Source organism: Psittacula echo (genome assembly GCF_963264785.1).
Source record: "Psittacula echo genome assembly, chromosome: 18".
Lineage (NCBI taxonomy): Eukaryota > Metazoa > Chordata > Aves > Psittaciformes > Psittacidae > Psittacula > Psittacula echo.
Window position 1 is genome coordinate 7,689,440 of NC_137754.1, and position 18,156 is coordinate 7,707,595.

The 18,156-nt window shown below is 45.3% G+C and overlaps 1 pseudogene across 1 annotated transcript in view; it reads left to right on the plus strand.

Annotated features, from left to right (window-relative positions):
* LOC308228367 (ankyrin repeat and MYND domain-containing protein 1-like) overlaps window positions 1–17,657 on the plus strand; it is a 31,593-nt pseudogene extending 13,936 nt beyond the window's left edge. The window contains exons 8-13 of the transcript in view: window positions 1,212–1,325; window positions 2,432–2,593; window positions 3,500–3,689; window positions 4,912–4,978; window positions 17,214–17,223; window positions 17,643–17,657. The product of the transcript in view is annotated as an ankyrin repeat and MYND domain-containing protein 1-like (transcript). The remainder of the gene's footprint in view (window positions 1–1,211; window positions 1,326–2,431; window positions 2,594–3,499; window positions 3,690–4,911; window positions 4,979–17,213; window positions 17,224–17,642) is intronic.
* Window positions 17,658–18,156: the final 499 nt, after the last annotated feature.

Genomic DNA, 18,156 nt, shown 5'->3' on the forward strand with positions numbered 1-18,156 from the left:
CGATGGTGATGCTATGATTCATGCTAAAAGAAGTAAAAACTACTGTCTGGTGACTAAATTTTTGAGTGTTACTGAAGCTATGACAAATACAGGCCGATACTGCAAGTGTGCTGTGGTAAATACTGTAAAGCTTTAGGGCTTTGCCTTATCTGACCAGGGTCTGGGTTTCCTGCTGTAGAACTGTCAATAAAGGCTTCTCCAGTCACTAACGTGTCACATTTGCATGTGCACATTTGCAGGCAGTGATTGAACTCCTCAGACATGGGGCTGACCCAAATCTGCCATTGATTGGAGCAGTAAGAAGTGCCCTGTGTGCTGCTGTCAGTACGGCTTATGAGCAGCAGAGGACGGCAGCACAGAGGATTGCCTTGGTGAGATAACTTCTGGGTGTTTATTGGGTTTTTTTTCAAACCTCAGAAAACCAGAGAGTTCTGTCTCCTTTCTCTGTAATGGGTAATCTGATTTCTCCCCACTCTTCCTGTGTCTGTTCCTAATGCTGTTTATTTCTGTCCTGAGGAACAGGTGTTTTGTATGGAAATTCATTTTCATGTTCAAGTAAAGAGGATGATAACTTCCTTGTGTAGAAAAGGAAAAACTGCATTAAAGTCAGATGGGGTAGTTGTAGTGCCCACAGTCCTATCAAATCTGACTATAACCTTGTTTATGAACCCAACCAGCATCCACATGAAGAGAGCTGCGTTGTCTTTGATTGTTAATGTAAAATATTCAATACCACTGGTGATGAGTGAGCTTTCTCATTCATAATTAGGTCAATGACAGCATTTGGCCTTGTGAAAACTGGAGTTTTTTCTCCTCATGCAAGGGAGCACAGGGCTGATCTTATTCGGAGTGAAGGTGAAAGGCTGCAGCTGATGGGTCTGGGAGAGGAGGGAATTTTCCTCAGGTGGGTTCTGTTCTGAACCCTCCCTCACTAGTTGTCTGCGCTTCATGTGTTGCTGGAATATCGTGAGATATCCAGAAACAAATAGCTACTGCCTGCAAGAAGGTTTTACTTACAGAACATGTTTAGATTTGACAATTCATCATCAGCTCTAAAGGGGCAGAAGAAATGCATGGTTTGGTGCACAAAATGGTCTCACAAACAGAGGTTAAGCTCTGATGCTCAGCACTGTCTCTGTAGCTGTGGTATGAATGCAGTTTCTGGGAAGGTTTTCTTTTTGCTTGAATGTGTCATGATTTGCTGTCTTCAGGTTGATAAGCTGCTTGAAGCTGGTGCAGATATCCTTGCACCAGTTACTCTTCAGGAAGGACAGAGAAAAGCTGTGGGAACAGTTGTTGACTACGCCTATTATGAGTATTACCAGGTATAACTTCAGTTTCCATATCTGAAAGTCCTGTGCATTTGCATCCATTCAAATATATGGCCTGTTATGTCCTTATGAATTGACCAGGGCCTCCTTCAAAACCTTTTATGGAAATTTGATTTTCTCTTCTTTTTTTGGTGAGACTCAGTTCAGCACCAAATGAAACACTAATCAGTTAAGTTTCAATACCCTCTGATAGTTTTGCCTGTGAAGACAATCCTTGCTGTCCATCTTATCGTAAGATTCCATTCATAATCTGATTGAACAGGGTTACTCGTAGTCTTAAACTTGGGCATTAAAACCAAAAATAGTATGTGTTTCTGTGAGGCTACAACCAAATCAGGGGAAGTTATTATGGGTTATAAATCATGTTAATTTTTGATGTCTTGTAAGCCATGAGAGGACATTATTGGTCAAATTTAAAAATAATGGATTTCCTAACTAAAATACATATATTTAAATAAAAAATACATTAAAATATGTATTATGCATTATATGTTATAGATAAATAACTAAATATATATTTATTAAGTGAATTTACTAAAGGGATCTTTAATCATTTAGTAATGCCTTATAAAAAGAATCTCACTGTGAAGTATAATGAGAAACTTCTGCTGATGTGTTTTTTCTGTATATATTTGTTTAAAAAAACTACTTTAAAAAGGCCTGGGATTCTGTGACAGTTCAATTAAACCTCTTTTTTTTTTTATAGTATTCTTATTAACAAGAAAACTTACATGTTGAGCAGATTGCTTATGTCTGAAACATAAACAGCAGTTGTTCTGAAAAGAACGATAGTAATGGTCACCTTGTTCACAGAGCAGCCTGCTTAGAACTACTGAGGGTTTCTTCATCCCTCACCAATGTTCTGCGTAGATATTACCTTGTGATCATAGCTGATTCTCAAACAGGAAAATAAATTAAGCAATTCATAGCTGTAATCACAGGTCAAATTTGATCACTGTACTCCATGTATCTTACTGTCTTGCTCTGGACGTTTTTTCTATGCTCTCCTTCCTGGCACTTGCTACAGGGAAGTAGCACGGGAAATTGAGGAGTGAAGTAGTGGGCAAACAGTGCCCCCCAGCTGTCTTTTAATTTTCAAGAAACTTCGTGGTGCTTCCAGACGTGCTGGGAGAAGAGCTCTGCAAGATGAGGGCAGCTTCCAAGTGCAAGGTCCTGCAGATGGGTCCATGCAACCCCTGGTATCAGTGCAGGCTGGGGGTGAAGCAGCGATTGAGAGCAACCCTGAAGAGAAGGACATGGGGGTACTGGTGGTTGAAAAGCTGGATGTGGCCCAGCAGTGTGCACTGGAGCCCAGAACCCCTCACCCTGTGTTGGGCTGCATCCCCAGAGCATGAGCAGCCAGTCAAGGGAGAGGATTCTCCCCCTCTGCTGCTCTCTGGGGAGACCCCCCCTGCAGTCCTGATCCAGCTCTGGGGCAACAGCACAAGAGGGACGTGGAGCTGTTGGAGCGAGTCTGGAGGAGGCCATGGAGATGCTGCGAGGGCTGGAGCAGCTCTGCTCTGGAGCCAGGCTGAGAGAGCTGGGCTGGTTCAGCCTGGAGAAGAGAAGGCTCCGGGGAGAACGTACTGCATCCTTTCAGTACTTAAATTGAGTTTATAAGATGGAGACAAACCTTTTAGCAGGCTGGTTGCAATAGAACAAGGAGTTCTAAACTTGAAAGAGAGTAGATTTGACTAGATGTAAGGAAGAAATTTTTTACAATGTGAGTGGTGAAACACTGAAATAGGTTTCACAGAGAAGATGTGAAAGATCTTCTCTGTGAAACCTATTCCAGTGGGAAGGGATGCCCCATCCCTGGAAACACCATCTCTGGCTTAGTGGTGCTCTGAGCAACCTGATCTTGTTGAAGATGTTCCTGCTTATTGCAGGGGGGTTGGACTAGATGACCTTTAAAGGCCTGTTCCAACCCAAACTATTCTATTATTCTATGATTTTCTCTTGAAGAAACATCTGGAAATTGTTTTAGTTAATTTCTTGAGCACTCACCAAACCGATAACTGGAACAACTAGGACATCTAACCTGGACATGTTCTGTGCTCCATAGCATGAACTGAGATCCAAGCCAGGATCCAGCAGGGACGATGCTGTGCTTTTGGAATTGGTTGGCTTTAACTCTGAAACACTAACTTGTGTGCTACTGTTCCCAGGTGTTAGTGAATTATCTCATATTGCAGGATAGAATTGCTCACACACCATACCACATACTGCCAGCATCTGAGCAGGAAGCTTTTCAAACACGCCGATCACTGCTGGAACACTTTAGAGTGAAGCTCCGTGAGCGTGTCATCCTGAAAGAGAAAGAGTGGGATCAGGAAGAGCTGAGAAGATCCAAGAAATGTTAGTTCAAGTCTAAGATTAGTTCAAGTCTAAGATTAGTTCAAGATTAAAGGTAGCATCACCTGGTGTGAAGGGGAATTGATTATTATAGTTCTCATTATTGTCTGAAAAGGTAACTCCTAATAAAACCTGCTTATCCATGTTTGGTAAGGAGATGCAGGGGTTATAGAATCCTAGAATAGTTAGGGTTGGAAAGGACCTTAAGATCATCTAGTTCCAACCCCCCTGCCATGGGACACCTCACACTAAACCACGTCACCCAAGGCTCTGTCCAGCCTGGCCTTGAACACCGCCAGGGATGGAGCATTCACAACTTCCCTGGACAACCCATTCCAGTGCCTCACCACCCTTGCAGTAAAGAACTTCTTCCTTGTATCCAATCTAAACTTCCCCTGTTTAAGTTTGAACCCGCTACCCCTTGTCCTGTCAGTACAGTCCCTAATGAAGAGTCCCTCCCCAATTCTACAAATATTAAAGAGAATGAACAGGCTTTGTGAAGAAATCTGAATATGAGTTTAGTGCCTGTCAGCTGCTTCCTGGTAAATCCCTGTACAAGATCTACTACCATGTGTTAAGGAGTGATTGGAGGAGTTGGCTCTTCTTTCATGGGAGAACTTTGGAATTGCTTGTCATTACTGCAGGGATCAGGATACATGCAGTGGTCACTGCGGATATCTAGTGTACCTTCATTCCTTATGGCAACTGACTATCAGGTCCTCTCCCATTATGTCAGTGCTCTTCTGCTATTAAAGTAGCAACAATGAATATATTAATATGTTACATAAATCTTAATTTGGATGGTCTGAGTTACACCCTCAGTACTGGTCAAATGCGTGGTGAAATGAGGCTTAGATCCTAGGTCTCTGATAGGTCTTTGGGACAAAAGATGTAGCACACTCGGGAAGTGAACTCAGAATGTAAGGCTGTTACCTTTGCGGTTCAGCATCACCTGTGACTCTGTGGCTTGTCACAAGCAGGTTGTAAGAATAAGTTATCTGTATGGTTTCTTCCTCTTGGCTGTGACAGGCAGCAATTGGCTCCTATTTTCTTGGCTTCTGAAGCTTGTGGATGGAAGATGCATTTTATTATGTATCTTCAATTTTTCTACAGTAGACAAAGCCAAGCAGACTTTTAATGACAGTGGGTCTTGTGACTAGTATTTGAATTCTTATGTCAGAATACCAATTTTTGTTTTCCCCCCTGTTCTCTTTTGCTGGTGTAGCGGATTCAGCCATTCATAAACGTGTTTCAAAGAAGAAAGGAGGGAGCCAGCATGTGGAAGAAATGAGGTAGGACAGTACTACAGGATACTGCTCTCAAGGATTGACTATTACAAGTCAAAAATCCTATGCCCTGGGGATTTTTCTTCCTCACCAAAATTATTGTCGCCCTGCCATTTTTCTCCTTTCTAATGTTTCTCTCCAGTCTATCCAGACTTACCAGCTGCCATTAGGTTCTTTCTGGGCTCTGATCACATCCCTCCTTTTCAGCTCCAGACTTTGCTATTACTGTTTATAATATTCAGTCTTCTTGTGAGAAGCAGAGTGTCCTTGTGTTTTAAACCAATTAATGACATCAGTACATTAGAGGAGCATGCAAATACTAAGAATTAGGCCCGTACAAATTTTGTAGCTTACATTTCTCCAGAAATTTCAGGAATAAGTTGTACAGTTTGAATGTTATTCTTGGAACTGTGTATTAACAAAAGTTTGAGTAATAATGGAATACTGGCCTCAAGGATATTGAATTCTGTCACCAGTTTCTCATACCGTACGGAATTCACAGGCTTCTGAACTTTGCCTCAGTATTTGAATCAAGAGGAAGTAAGATAGGTGTCAGGAGCTGGGGCCTTTTTGAAGACAGAAATTTTGAGGTAGCATTTTTTTCTGAACCAAGATAGATCAATAGTAGCATAAGATGCAGAAATACCTAGAAGAACATGAACTAACTCAAACTAAAACCTGGAAAGTTAAACTAGTACACCAAGATTTTACAAATAAATCTCAATGATGACTTCCAGCAACAAATGAAACCTTAGTGAAACTTGCTATTTGGAAATGATCCTTAGATGCTTTTAAAAGGATATGAATCTGTAGTCCAGCTTGCACTTATATCTAATATTCTGCTTCCCTGTCCCACTGACAGCCTTAGTCCAAGCAATCTGTTTTATGTTCCAACTTTGGAATAACTGTTGTGGTGCAGAGGCCTATGAAAGCCCTTGTTTGTCTCTGCAGTATTCCAGGGTGTTCTGTGAGTGTTTTAAGTTTGCCAGCTTGGCTTTGTTATCTCTGGCCATATATGATCTGTTTGCATGCCAGTTTGAAAAGAGACATCTCCAGGCCGAGTGTACACTAAAGCATGCAGTGTGCTAGTGTATGGCAGGATGTGGATGTTGGTTTGGTAAAAGCTTGGTCATTTTTCTCACTAGGCTTTTCTGGGGGCTGGCTTTGCAGCTGGTTTGCAGTCTGCTCCCCACAAACCCCTGTGATAAGCTGCAGAGACTCCTGTTCTTTATTGCTGAGCATTATTGTTGAACATTATTATTTTCGTATTGTAGCCGTTTTAATGCAGTTTTACTGTGATCTGCAAACATGCTGTCAGCTTGAGGAAAGCATTAACCAAACAACAGTGTGCTTTCATTTTACAACTGTCTTTGTTCTAGATTACCTTTATTTAAATACTGCTATCAGTGTGGACGTTCAGCTGGTGTTCAGCTCTCACCTTGCCAGCATTGTCATGAAGTCTTCACTTGCAGTGATATTTGCAAAAAGAAATCCTGGAATGAGCGGCATAGGCAGGAGTGTTTGGGATTGCTGAGCAAGTCTTCCCATCATTACGATCTGAGTACAGTGGTTTGTGCTTGTATACTGACTGGGGTATGTCTTCCATGTAACGGACCGGTAAAATGTGTTTTACAAAAGAATTTAAATAAGAAGGTTCAGTTCATTCACTTTAGTAGCTGTGATCTTTGTAAACCCACCAGCTTTAAGAGAGCTGCTACTGTGTCATTACTTGGAACGTGAGGAGAAAAGAATCTTTAAGGTGAGTGCAGAGCAAAGGAAATGCTCTCTCCGAGACTAAGGTTAGCTACTGTGAACATCCATAGACAACTTTCCAGGCTGAAAGACCACCATAGAGCAAACAAGTTAGGCAGGGTGGAGCTTTCGGTACAAATTCTACCAATTAATCATCTGTACCTGTATTTTAGAAGAGAAATCAATGAGATTTCTGACTTTTACGCATGGAGTCGTTAATACCACACCACTGTGCTTATTGGAAACCACACTTGTGCTCATAAAAATGAAGCCCCATGCTACCTAGCAGTAGAAGACTGGCAAGGTAGAAATTACACTATTTGAATTATATCAGATGCTCACATAGATTGAATGAGAAATCTGACGTATGAAGTGTGAGGTGGATACAGAACTGCTTTATTCACAGAAGTTCTGCAATTGATGTATCTTCTAGCGTCTGCCTTGAATGGGACTTTTAAATCTTGGATACATATAAAACCCTGTGTGTTTGGAATAGTGGGGTCTGTCCCACTGGAGATAAGTTATATCAAACATACATGTTTACCAGTATGGGCTCTAGAGAATCAAAATATTACAGAACGGAACAGAATAGACATCAGACTGAAAGTTGGCAGCTGTATACGGCAGCTGTACACTGAAGGACTTAAACATGAAAAAAAGGACGTTCATTTAGAAAACAGAATTTTACTACCTTGTGTTTAAAAATTTAGTGCATTATGGGTACAGCTGGGTGAAACATCAGGATGTTAACTGGTCGTTATTTAAGCTCTTTGAGGTAAGCTTTTTCCTGTATGGCAAATGCAAAATTTCATTAAATTCAGATTCAGTGACTTCAGAGCAAGTGTGAATGCCTTTCTGTAGACAGAATTTTTCTCAGTAATAAACAAGCTTCCTCAGTAGTGTCTCCCTGTCTAGTTAATTTTGAGGTGGAAAGGGTTTTGTTTGTTCCTTTGTTATAATATTTTCTCTCCCGTTGTGTCCTTGATTTAAAATGACCTGAAATTCCCTCAGATGAGTTTTAGCAATTCAGTCTGTTGCTCTGAGAGGCTCTGATGCCCTTCGCCCCCTTTCCTGATTCCTTTTCACTGTAGTACGATGTGATTAGCATTTATTTTGTACTTCATAAGCAAAACTCTCAATGTTTATCTGAGTTTTGAAGTAACTAATAGTATTAACTGCAGATACATTTACTGGAAGAAGCAAGTGTCATTTACACTCGCATATGTAGTCATTGTTTGCTAGGAAGTTTATAGGTGAGTAGGTAGCCGCAGCTACCCCAAGAGTTGTGTCTGTTAGCATCACATTTAATAAACTATGCCAAAACAGGAACTTCCAGGAATCTTGTACGTGCTTCCAGTTTATTGTTTCAGAGAAACAAAAGTCACACAAAGAAACGTGGCCGGCTTTGGTTTTTTTTTTCAGAGAAGAGTACAGCTCGAGCAGCTCCGGATGGAAGCAGTGCAGGATGCCAAAAGAATGTCACTGGCAAAAAGGGGGAAAATGGAAGAGAAAGAAAAGATGAAGAGAGAGGTGGAAGAAAGAGTAAAACTGGGACTGGTGGAAGAGAGCATCGCAAAGAATGACTGACTTGTTTCAAGTCACTCCTGCTGTTGTTAGGACAAGTTTTAATTCCACTGTTCTTTCTGCCTTGTGATGCACTTCTGCTAAGCTTGAAAGTGATCTAATTTGACATGTTTTGAGAAAGTAAAGCCAAACCCATCTTTCTAAGATACTGCATATGAGCTCAAGGATTATAATGCCATCGAAAACCGGTGTGTGTATGTATATGCAAGCTATGTGTTTCTATAAATTTTTGCAATTAGAAATACAGTGAACTTCAGATTGCTTTTAATGGTCTAATGCCACATATATATGTATATACATTTTAAACCACACTATTGCCCCTTATTAAACATCATCACAAATACTCCAGTAGGGAGGGAGTATCTGAGCATATCGAGAGTGACTACATGGCTGGGGGGATGAGGGCTAAGGTCAGCGTGAGTCCAGATGGTTTTCTCTTTAATCCTATTGCCAAATTAGAAAGGCTTAAGGAGGAGTGGATGTATCTTGAGGTTCAGCATGTTGTTGTGCAGCTGTGTCAATGACAACGGTGTGATTTTAAAACCACAGGACCACCTTTGGGGGTCAAGGATTGGTAGGGACAAGTAGAACTTTCCCGACAAAGAAGGTAGAAACCCCTCTTTGCTAACAGACTGGCAAACCTGAGGAGACTAGAATAAGATAGGAGGGAGATGATGACTTCAAGTGAGGAAGCGGTGAATTGGTTTGGCAAGCAAAGGTGCAGAGTGATGTGGTTGACGGTTTTCAAAATCTACAGAACAGGGAAGAACGGTGCACACTCACAAATAAGGAATTGCTGAGGGGACATTAGCAAGGGGTGTGTGGGGGTTGTTCCTCATCTTTCAGGAGTGTCTGTATGCTAATGCAGTCAGTATGGGGAGCACACAGAAGAAATTAGAAGTTTACATGCCATTAGAGGGCTACAGTCTCAGTGAAGTCACAGAGATGTGGTGGGGAAGCTCACATGACAGATGTGCTGAAACGGATGGACACAGGTTCTTTAGGAGAGACAGACCGGGAAAGGGATGAGCGGGAGCTGCCCTTACTGTGACAGCAGCTGGAATCCATGGAGCTCTGCCTTGGGGTGAACAAAGCCAGTTGAGAGGTTATGGCTCAGGATTAGCCGGCAGACTAACATGGGTGATGTGAGTTGAGGTATCTGTATGGACTGCCTGATCAGGAAGAAGTAGATGAGGTCTTTGTCAAACAGCTGGAAGAAACCTCATGCTCATAGGCCCAAGTCCTAAGGGAAGACTTTAAGCACCCCATGACATGATGGGGAGGAGAATCAAAAGAATGTAACTCCCACGGGTTGAAATAGGAACAGTCCAGTAATTAAGGTATAACACAAACCATTGCTGCTGCCAACAATAATAATAATGATGAAGGGAATAACAAGGGAAGATAATACAACCGCTCACCATCCACGCACCGATACCCAGCCCGACCAGAGCAGTGATCGAGCCCTTCCAGGTAACTGCCCCCAGTTTCCATAGTGGGCATGAAGTGCTGTGGTATGGAATACTTCTTTGGCTAGTTTGGGTCAGGTGTCCTGTCTCTGCTTCCTCCCGGCTTCCTTTCCTTCCTGGCAGAGCATGAGACTCACAAAGTCCTTGGTCAGAGTAAACATGACTGAGCACCAACTAAAAACATCGGTGTTATCAGCGCTGTTCCCAGGCTGAAAGTCAAAAGCACAGCGCTGCACCAGCTACTGAGAAGGAGAAAAATGACTGCTACAGCTGAACCCAGGACACAGGGTTAAACCCTGCCAGCGTGGGACATGAGTGCTGAGCATGGGGCTGGGGACCACACCAAATGTGGGGAAAGGGCCAAGCTGAGGGTCAGGGCTCACACAGAACTTGGAGGTGATGGCCAAGCATGGAGCTGGAGCCAGGGGCGAGCATGGGGATGGGACTGCATTGACGCTGGGATGGGAAGGCTGGATGGGTACGGCTCTGAGTGTGGGGACGGAGACAGTGACGGGCATGGGTGCAGGAGCACTGGGCTGCAGGAGCCTCTGGGAAAAGGCTGCAGCTGGTGGCAAACCAGGGTGGGATCATGGTACAGAAGCAGTTAGGGATACCTTGAGACAGTGTAGAGATGGACTTTTAGAATCCCTGGAGTTGAGCAGGATAAAAAACAACCAGTTGCAGTCAGGTGAGGGAAAGTCAGTAAGGGTCAACAGAGCACTCATCTGATGTTTGTGCTCGATGAGCTTAGCAAAGGGGTATGTATGGGAGGGTCCACCCTGGAAATAATTGTTCCCCTTTTTGTCAACCAACCCACTCCTGACATCCAAAAAGATTTTTCTAAACATGCTCCAGCACGGCAAGGGCAAGGAAGAGATGAAATTGTTAGCGTAGCAACTTTTGTCTTTAATGGGAGGAAGGATCACAAGGAGAAACTGAGGAACAATGCAAGTTCCCTTGCTAGTTCCCACAGCCCTTAGGGGTCCAGGACCCTTTTTCCCAAAAGGAAGGGGACAAGGGCAAGGATACAGTATACCACAAGGACTTTTTTCCCCTGAAATTGCCCAAGCCAATTGCTGCAAATATTGTGAATCATAAGGCCACTGGAAAAAAGATTACCCCTTTAAGCTGTGTTTTTCTCTGGCATCGCAAGCTATGCCAAGTTTAACCATGACTTCCAAATCCAGTCCCCTGCACCTGCACAGGAAAATAAATACACCCAAAATTCACAATTACTGGGAATCTGTTATACAGCAACCTTCAGTAAAGCCCACGTGATTTTAAATACCATAAACCCACGTCAAGAGTTCCCATACACCCGTCAGGGGAGGAAGGGGGAGGGGGGGAATTATCTGTGCCCAGTAGATATGGGCACCATGCATTCATCTCTGAACAGCTACAGGTTGGGCAGAGAAGAGATTCAGAGCAGCCCTGCGGAGAAGGACTTGGGGGTGTTGGTCAATGAGAAAATGAACATGAGCCGGCTGCAGTGTGCGCTCACAGCCCAGAAAGCAACCGTATCCTGGGCTGCATCAAGAGGAGCGTGACCAGCAGGTCGAAGGAGGTGATCCTGCCCCTCTACTCTGCTCTCCTGAGACCTCACTTGGAGCATTGTGTGCAGTTCTGGTGTCCTCAACACAAAAAGGACATGGAACTGTTGGAACAAGTCCAGAGGAGGCCACGAGGATGATCAGGGATTGGAGCACCTCCCATATGAAGACAGGCTGAGAAAGTTGGGGCTGTTCAGCCTGGAGAAGAGAAGGCTGTGTGGAAGCCTCAGAGCAGCCTTCCAGTATCTGAAGGGGGCCTACAAGGATGCTGGGGAGGGACTCTTCATCAGGGACTGTAGTGACAGGACAAGGGGTAATGGGTTAAAGCTTAAACAGGGAAAGTTTAGATTGGATCTAAGGAAGAAATTCTTTACTGTGAGGGTGGTGAGGCACTGGAATGGGTTGCCCAGGGAGGTTGTCAATGCTCCATCCTTGGCGGTGTTCGAGGTCAGGCTGGATGAGGCCTTGGGTGGCATGGTTTAGTGTGGGGTGTCCGTGCCCATGGTAGGGGGGTTGGAACTGGATGATCTTCAGGTCCTTTCCAACCCTAACTATTCTACGATTCTAACAAATGACCACAATACATGGACACAGTGGGACTACAATACAGCATGGGAATTGAATAAAGGTCCCCAAGACGTGCCCTTTTTCAGAAAAGACACCCTTCCAGGTGGGCCACCTATCAATTACACGTTCTTTTGTACTATCTGAAAACAGCCCAACCAGCGTCTTAGGGACGCATTTACACAGCAAACCGCAGGCAAAGTTAACAACCCATTAACAACTACCTAAACTATGCCTGGACGGAAAACCTGCCTACCAATTTGTATAGGATCAAAAAGCCATCAATGACTGGGTACAAATATTCCACCTGATAGTGCCTGATCCATCAGTTCTTGTTGCCTTTATCTCCCAGGGTGGTGATCTCATAGCAGCCTTCCAATATCTGAAGGGGACCTAGAAAGATGCTGGAGAGGGGCTCTTCATCAGGGACTGTAGCGACAGGACAAGGGGTGATGGGTTCAAATTAAAACAGGAAGTTCAGGTTAGATATAAGCAGGAAGTTCTTTACTGTGGGGGTGGTGAGGCACTGGAACAGGTTGCCCAAAAAAACCAAGTGGGTAAATGCTCTATCCCTGGCCGCATTCAAGGCCAGGTTGGACAGAGCCTTGGGCAACATGGTCTAGGGTAAGGAGTCCCTGCCCATAGCAGGGGGGTTGGAACTGGATGCTCTTAAGGTCCTTTCCAACCCTGACTATTCTATGATTCTATGATTTTGATTCTCCCCAACTCCCTTGGGTCTGGGGAAGAGGAAAAGAAGAGAGAGAAGGAAGAGAGGAAGGAGCTTGCAGAACTCATGGTGCTGGCCAGAGATTCCTCCTCCTGAATGTCAGCCGCCCGCAACAGGAAGGTTGCCATGAGAAACCTTGAGGGTCACAGGGATGTTCCCAAGGGCAATAAGGGAGCAGAGGGGACAGATTTCCCATGGTGTCTGGCACCAAGTCCAATCTCTCTCAGCTACTTGTGGTTAAAGGAACATCTCCATTTGCTGGGAGATGAGAATCTGCCATGTCCTAGGGAAGGAGATCCACAAAGCAGTTGTGATGAGACCTGAGAGGTGGGGAGGATCAGAGATGTTTTCCCTCATCCCTCCCCAGGCTTCCTCCTCGTGCACCCCCAGCCTCATTGCTTTCCAGGTTTGTCTGGGATGTCTAACCGTGCAAGGACAAGCTGGGTGGAGATGGACACATAGGACACTGCAGGGAATTTGGGTACCCAAGGAGAGGAGATGGGGGAGTGTCGAGGGAGGGGATTTTGGGAAGTCCAGCTGAGGTGATTGGTAGGCACCGAAGGAAAAGAACTGAAACAGATCCAAGTTAAGGGGCCTGGGAGGACCACTGTTAGGGGAATTTAGGCTATGGACCAGACAAAATAATAAGCATAGATCTAGGAAGAACTGAAAGGTCATGGAGAGAGAGCAAGGAGGATTTCTTTATGGACACATAACCATAGACTTGGTGGAGGCCCCTCCATGAGTTTGGGATGTGTCTTCACAGGCATGGGACAGATGTGACTATTCACTGTGAACCTGGGCTCCGGGGAAAGAAAGACTTATGGAAGGAAGGAGAGGGACTGATGGGATTGGGTAGCCCCTTGATTGGTCAGGGAGAGGCAAAGCCGAAGAGGCTTGGTCCCCAACATTGCAGCTTTCTTCTGCAGGATTGATGATATGAGCTTGCTGAGAAATCCTACCCCAGTTTCCCCAGAGCTCCCTAGATGTCTCTGGAGGGGCATTTCCAGGCTCCCTGGGATCCCATTACCCCAGGCTGGCACCTGAGGGGCCATCTGGGCACTTACCACATGGTCCAAGTTCAACAATCAAAGAGGTATGATTTGAGCTCTGGAGAGAGAGAAGAGGGCAATGGGATGAGAGTTAAGGACCCAGGACTCCAGAGGCGGATCCATACCTTATGCTGGGACCCAGATGTCCATGAGGGCAAAGAACATCCATAGTCATTGGGATCTCCTGCAGCCTAGACCAACCTCCAGCCTTATTCATTAATGAGGTTTAATAATTTGGGGTCACCTGTGCATCTGATTTGGTGTACCAGACGCTGAGGAGCAAGGCCAAGTTGAGCACTGTGATCTTCATCTTCCTCCTTTGATTTACTATGTTTATTAATTGGTTGTAAAGATGTTAGTGATCACTTGATTCACGCCTTACCTGAACATTTGAAGGTTCCATGCACCCTGTGTAAAACCACAATTGGGTGCCTCAATTTAGCTGAAACACCTTATGTGCGTGAATAAATATTTGTTCTTGTAATTCTGTACTTCGTGTCCTGACCTCTCTTACCTCAGTCAGTGTGAAGTTTTGCGACACCACCACCGTCATTGTCAGCCTAAGTCAGCGCTGTCACCGAGCAAGATGTGACCATTCAGAGTGGACACAATGAATTGTCTGCTTGTCCCCAAGCAGCCACTTGGAGCTGACTGCAGGAACAGAGCTCCCCTGGCTGTAGGAAGGATGTCTGTCCCCACAGCACCTCTGATAAGATGCGGGTTTTTTTGTTTGTCCAGGGCCCACAGGACAAGGATCCTGTCGAGGAAACTTGGAAAGAGCCTGACCCAGGTGGGCTGTGGCAGTTGAAGCATCCGGTATGCCTGGGTACTGGGGAGATTTCCTTCCCTGCCTATCCTGGGCAGCATCCTCTGACCAGTGTGGGGTAGGGGCAGCCATGAGAGCCTGGGAACTTGCCAAGCCTGGAACTGTTCATGCCTGTTTTCAAGCACTGCAACCTCATCGTGCGCAACAATCAACTGCAATTGCAATAGAGCCTTAAAGCATGGTTGTCAGCCTGGCTTCTTTCCATGAGACAAGCAAAATGCTGTCCACGTGCCATTGCTAGAAGGAAAGGAGAACAACACTGAGAGCACTCTCATAGTTCTGGCCAATCCCGGGCAATTTTCACATCAGGACAAAGATCTGTTTCTCTTGCCTGTTTCTGAAAGGTAACCATTGAAGCATGTCAGGTTTCTCTCTCCAGCCCCGTTCACCTCTCCTCCCCAAGACAGCTTGGCTGAGGTGTCCCACCAGGGATGGGGACAAAGGCTGCTGTTCCCAAAGAACCACTCCAATCCCCCATCCCTATTGGGGTGGCCTGTCTACCAGTCTCTCGAGGGAGCAGAACATCAGAAGTGCTCATGTGCAACTGTCAGCAAACCCACCAACCGCTCTGAGCAACGGCAGCACTGAACTGAGTGGCCATACTGAGGCCCTCTGAGGTCAGTGTCAGAAGAGCAGAGCTGTGAATGCCAAGTTGTTGTCCTATTCTTCAGACTCATCCTCTCCTGAAGTGTCACAGTCTTTCCACATACCAAGCAGAAGCCTCAGCACTTGCTCCCTCTAAAATAACTAAAATAATCCACTGTGAGGATAATTCTACAAGGCTGGTGGGGAAAACCTGACTTGGATCTTGAAGCCCATGGGATATTTCAGGGGAAGCAAGAGGTCACCTGGTTTGTCTCCATTATGATACAGACTCCTGTCGTAGCTTCAAATAAAGCCTGCCTAGTTCGATTCAGATGGAAAGCTAGGAACAAAGAAGCACTGTGTGTGGCTGAGAGCTGAAAATAGCTGGGACTCTCCAGTGAAACATTAAAGGTCATTTCTGAAGATTACCCATTACATGATGAGTGCTTGTTCTTTACAGAAGACTTGGTATAGAGAAGAGAACTGTTGTTGGACAGTTCTGAGAAGATATCAAGCACTTCTGAATATTTGCTTTGGAGATTGTTTAAAGGAGAGGCAGTCAACTGGAAAATTGTTCTGCCTTGTGCATTAGCTGCTGAAGCCACAGAGTGCTGAATAATTAGCATTTCAGAGGGCTATGACACAGCTGTGAAGTCGTTGTTCAAGGCATTGCATGCATGTAAGTAGTTAAGTGCAGTGGGCAGTGCAGCCCACCCAGCCACTCGCTCCGTCCTTGCAGTGAGCTCAATTCTTCCTCTATCTCCCCATCCCCTCCATTCCCCCTTCACTCACCTAGCATCTGTTGGTTTCCCCATCCCTTCCCACTTCATTTCTTCCCTCTCTCCATCCCTTCATCCCTCCATCCCTTACCTTTTCACCCTTCCTGAGTCACTCACTCACCAACATCCACAAATATCACTGGGAGCAGCACAAATGGACCAGCAATGATTTTATCGTCAGTAAATTGACTCGAGACTTTCTGTACCTTGGACCTTCTGTATCAGCAGTATCAGAGCATACAAGTGAAGCCTACTATGCAGGAGCTGATCTGCCTCCTTCTACAGCTTCATGCCCAACTGGAACATCATCTGCAAGGACCTGTAATTTAGGGGGCTGGAGGATACTGATTACCACCTCAATCAACACCTCTAGGGACTGTGAGAGCCATCTGGGGGATAATGGTCCTGAATGTGAGAAGAGAGAGAGGTGGGAAGCCACCAGATAGTATCTAAATGACTTGGAGGGGGGAGAGATGTGGGGCTCCTGGCCTGGCTGGTGGTTACTTGTGGTCACTTCCGATTTTCAGCTGCCTCTAGAGAACAATAGAGAGGTGACAACTTCCAGCAGGGCACAGAGGTTCTCTGTTCCCAGGGTTTCAGTCACCCCACCCCTGCCAGCAACCCCTATTTCCACAGTGCTGCCCCCAGTGTCATCCCATACACCCTGAGTGCGATCCCAGCATCACCTCAACCCCCTGAACTCCAGTGCTCCCAGTACTCCCTCAGTCCATCCACCTGCCCCAGTGCCCTCCCACACCACTCCCTGGTTCCCTTTGTCTGCCCCAGTGGTCCCACTTCTGCTTCCTTTCTCTCCCACCTTTCCAGGGCCACTTCTTTGTTCTCTCCTCCTACCCCTGTGCTCCCAGGTCTGCTCTCTCGTTCACCCAGTCTGCACCAGTTCTTCTACTTCTGGTCTCTAATTCCCCTCATTTTCCCCAGCGCTGCACGGGGAGGGTGGAAATGGAAGGGCTCAGCCATCTGGGGGTGGTGAAGGCGGACAGACAGAGAAGAATTAGATGAGTTGTACCTATTCATATGCCCCTTACAACACCCTAAAGGGCAACTCCTTTGGCTGCCTTTCTGTGGTTTGTTGCTCTTTTGGGGGTGTTTTTCTCAGAAGGTGATGAGCAGCTGCAGTTGATCCTGCAGCTTCCTGGAATTTGTACGTTCCTGGTGACCACCTGAAATGTGTTTTCAGAAGCATAGCCAATGCTATTTCACTGGGAAAAGAGAGGGATTTCTCAATGCCTGTGCATTCCATGGCCCAAGTGGTAGCTCTATGTGGGATTGCCAGCAACAAGAATGATGAGGGTTAACCTGTTTCTGCCATTTGGTCTGTGGCTTGCCCTCTAGGAGCCTGAGGGTAAGAGGAATAGGGAGGCTCAAAGCACAGGCTGAATGTGGAATTGTCCTGAAGGCCACATGCAGGCTGCATAAAGCAGCTCCGCTGCTCTGTGGGTTTGTGTAGGGTTTTGTTTTTAAAGCAAACAGTAGGGCTCTGCCTGGTCTTAGGGTCTTTTCCCACACTTTTTACTATTGTAATATATGTTAGTTAAACATCGCCATTCTGTAATTCTGTTGTGTGGCAGACTTTTATATAAAAGCAACAGGAATGGCCAAGTAAAACACATCTGACGCTAAAAGGGAGATGTGCACTTTTTTTGCATCATGCCTGCAGGACTGGATTCCTGCTGTGAGATCTTCCTGCATTTACTCTGCTCAACTCCACTTAGTTTTCCAAGACAAGCTGATGTCTCTAATTCTGTCTCTCCTGTTGCACAGGACGACTGGCTGTAACAGACCAGCTGCATCCAGGAAATGGCTTTTTGAGTTGGTGGCTTTGCGAACATCAAAGTCCACAAACTCGGTGGACCACCAGAGAAGTTATGAGGTGGCTTCTTTTGTTCAGAGCTCAGTGGCGATTGTTTTTTTGCAAGACCACTTAGAAAATATCTAAAAAATCCTATTTAAAAACTCCAAACAAACAAAGAAGCCCCAAACCCCAATTTGTAAGCCTTTGGAGACAGACCACCGTGGGTCAATTGGTCTTCAACTCTTGGTGCTTTTGCACAATCTCAATGAATCAGAAATTACTATTAACAATCCCTACACCACAGCGTCTGTCCTGTGCCAGCCCACCAACTGAATTACTGACATTTGTCTCGATGAAAGAGGAAATAGATTTTGTGGTAACATGATGAAGAGGCCGGCGTATGGATTTCCCCTGTGATTTGAGAGCACCATATGATTTAGCTGCTCTCTTTTGCCCAATTCCAAGTGGAAATAATCAAGATTA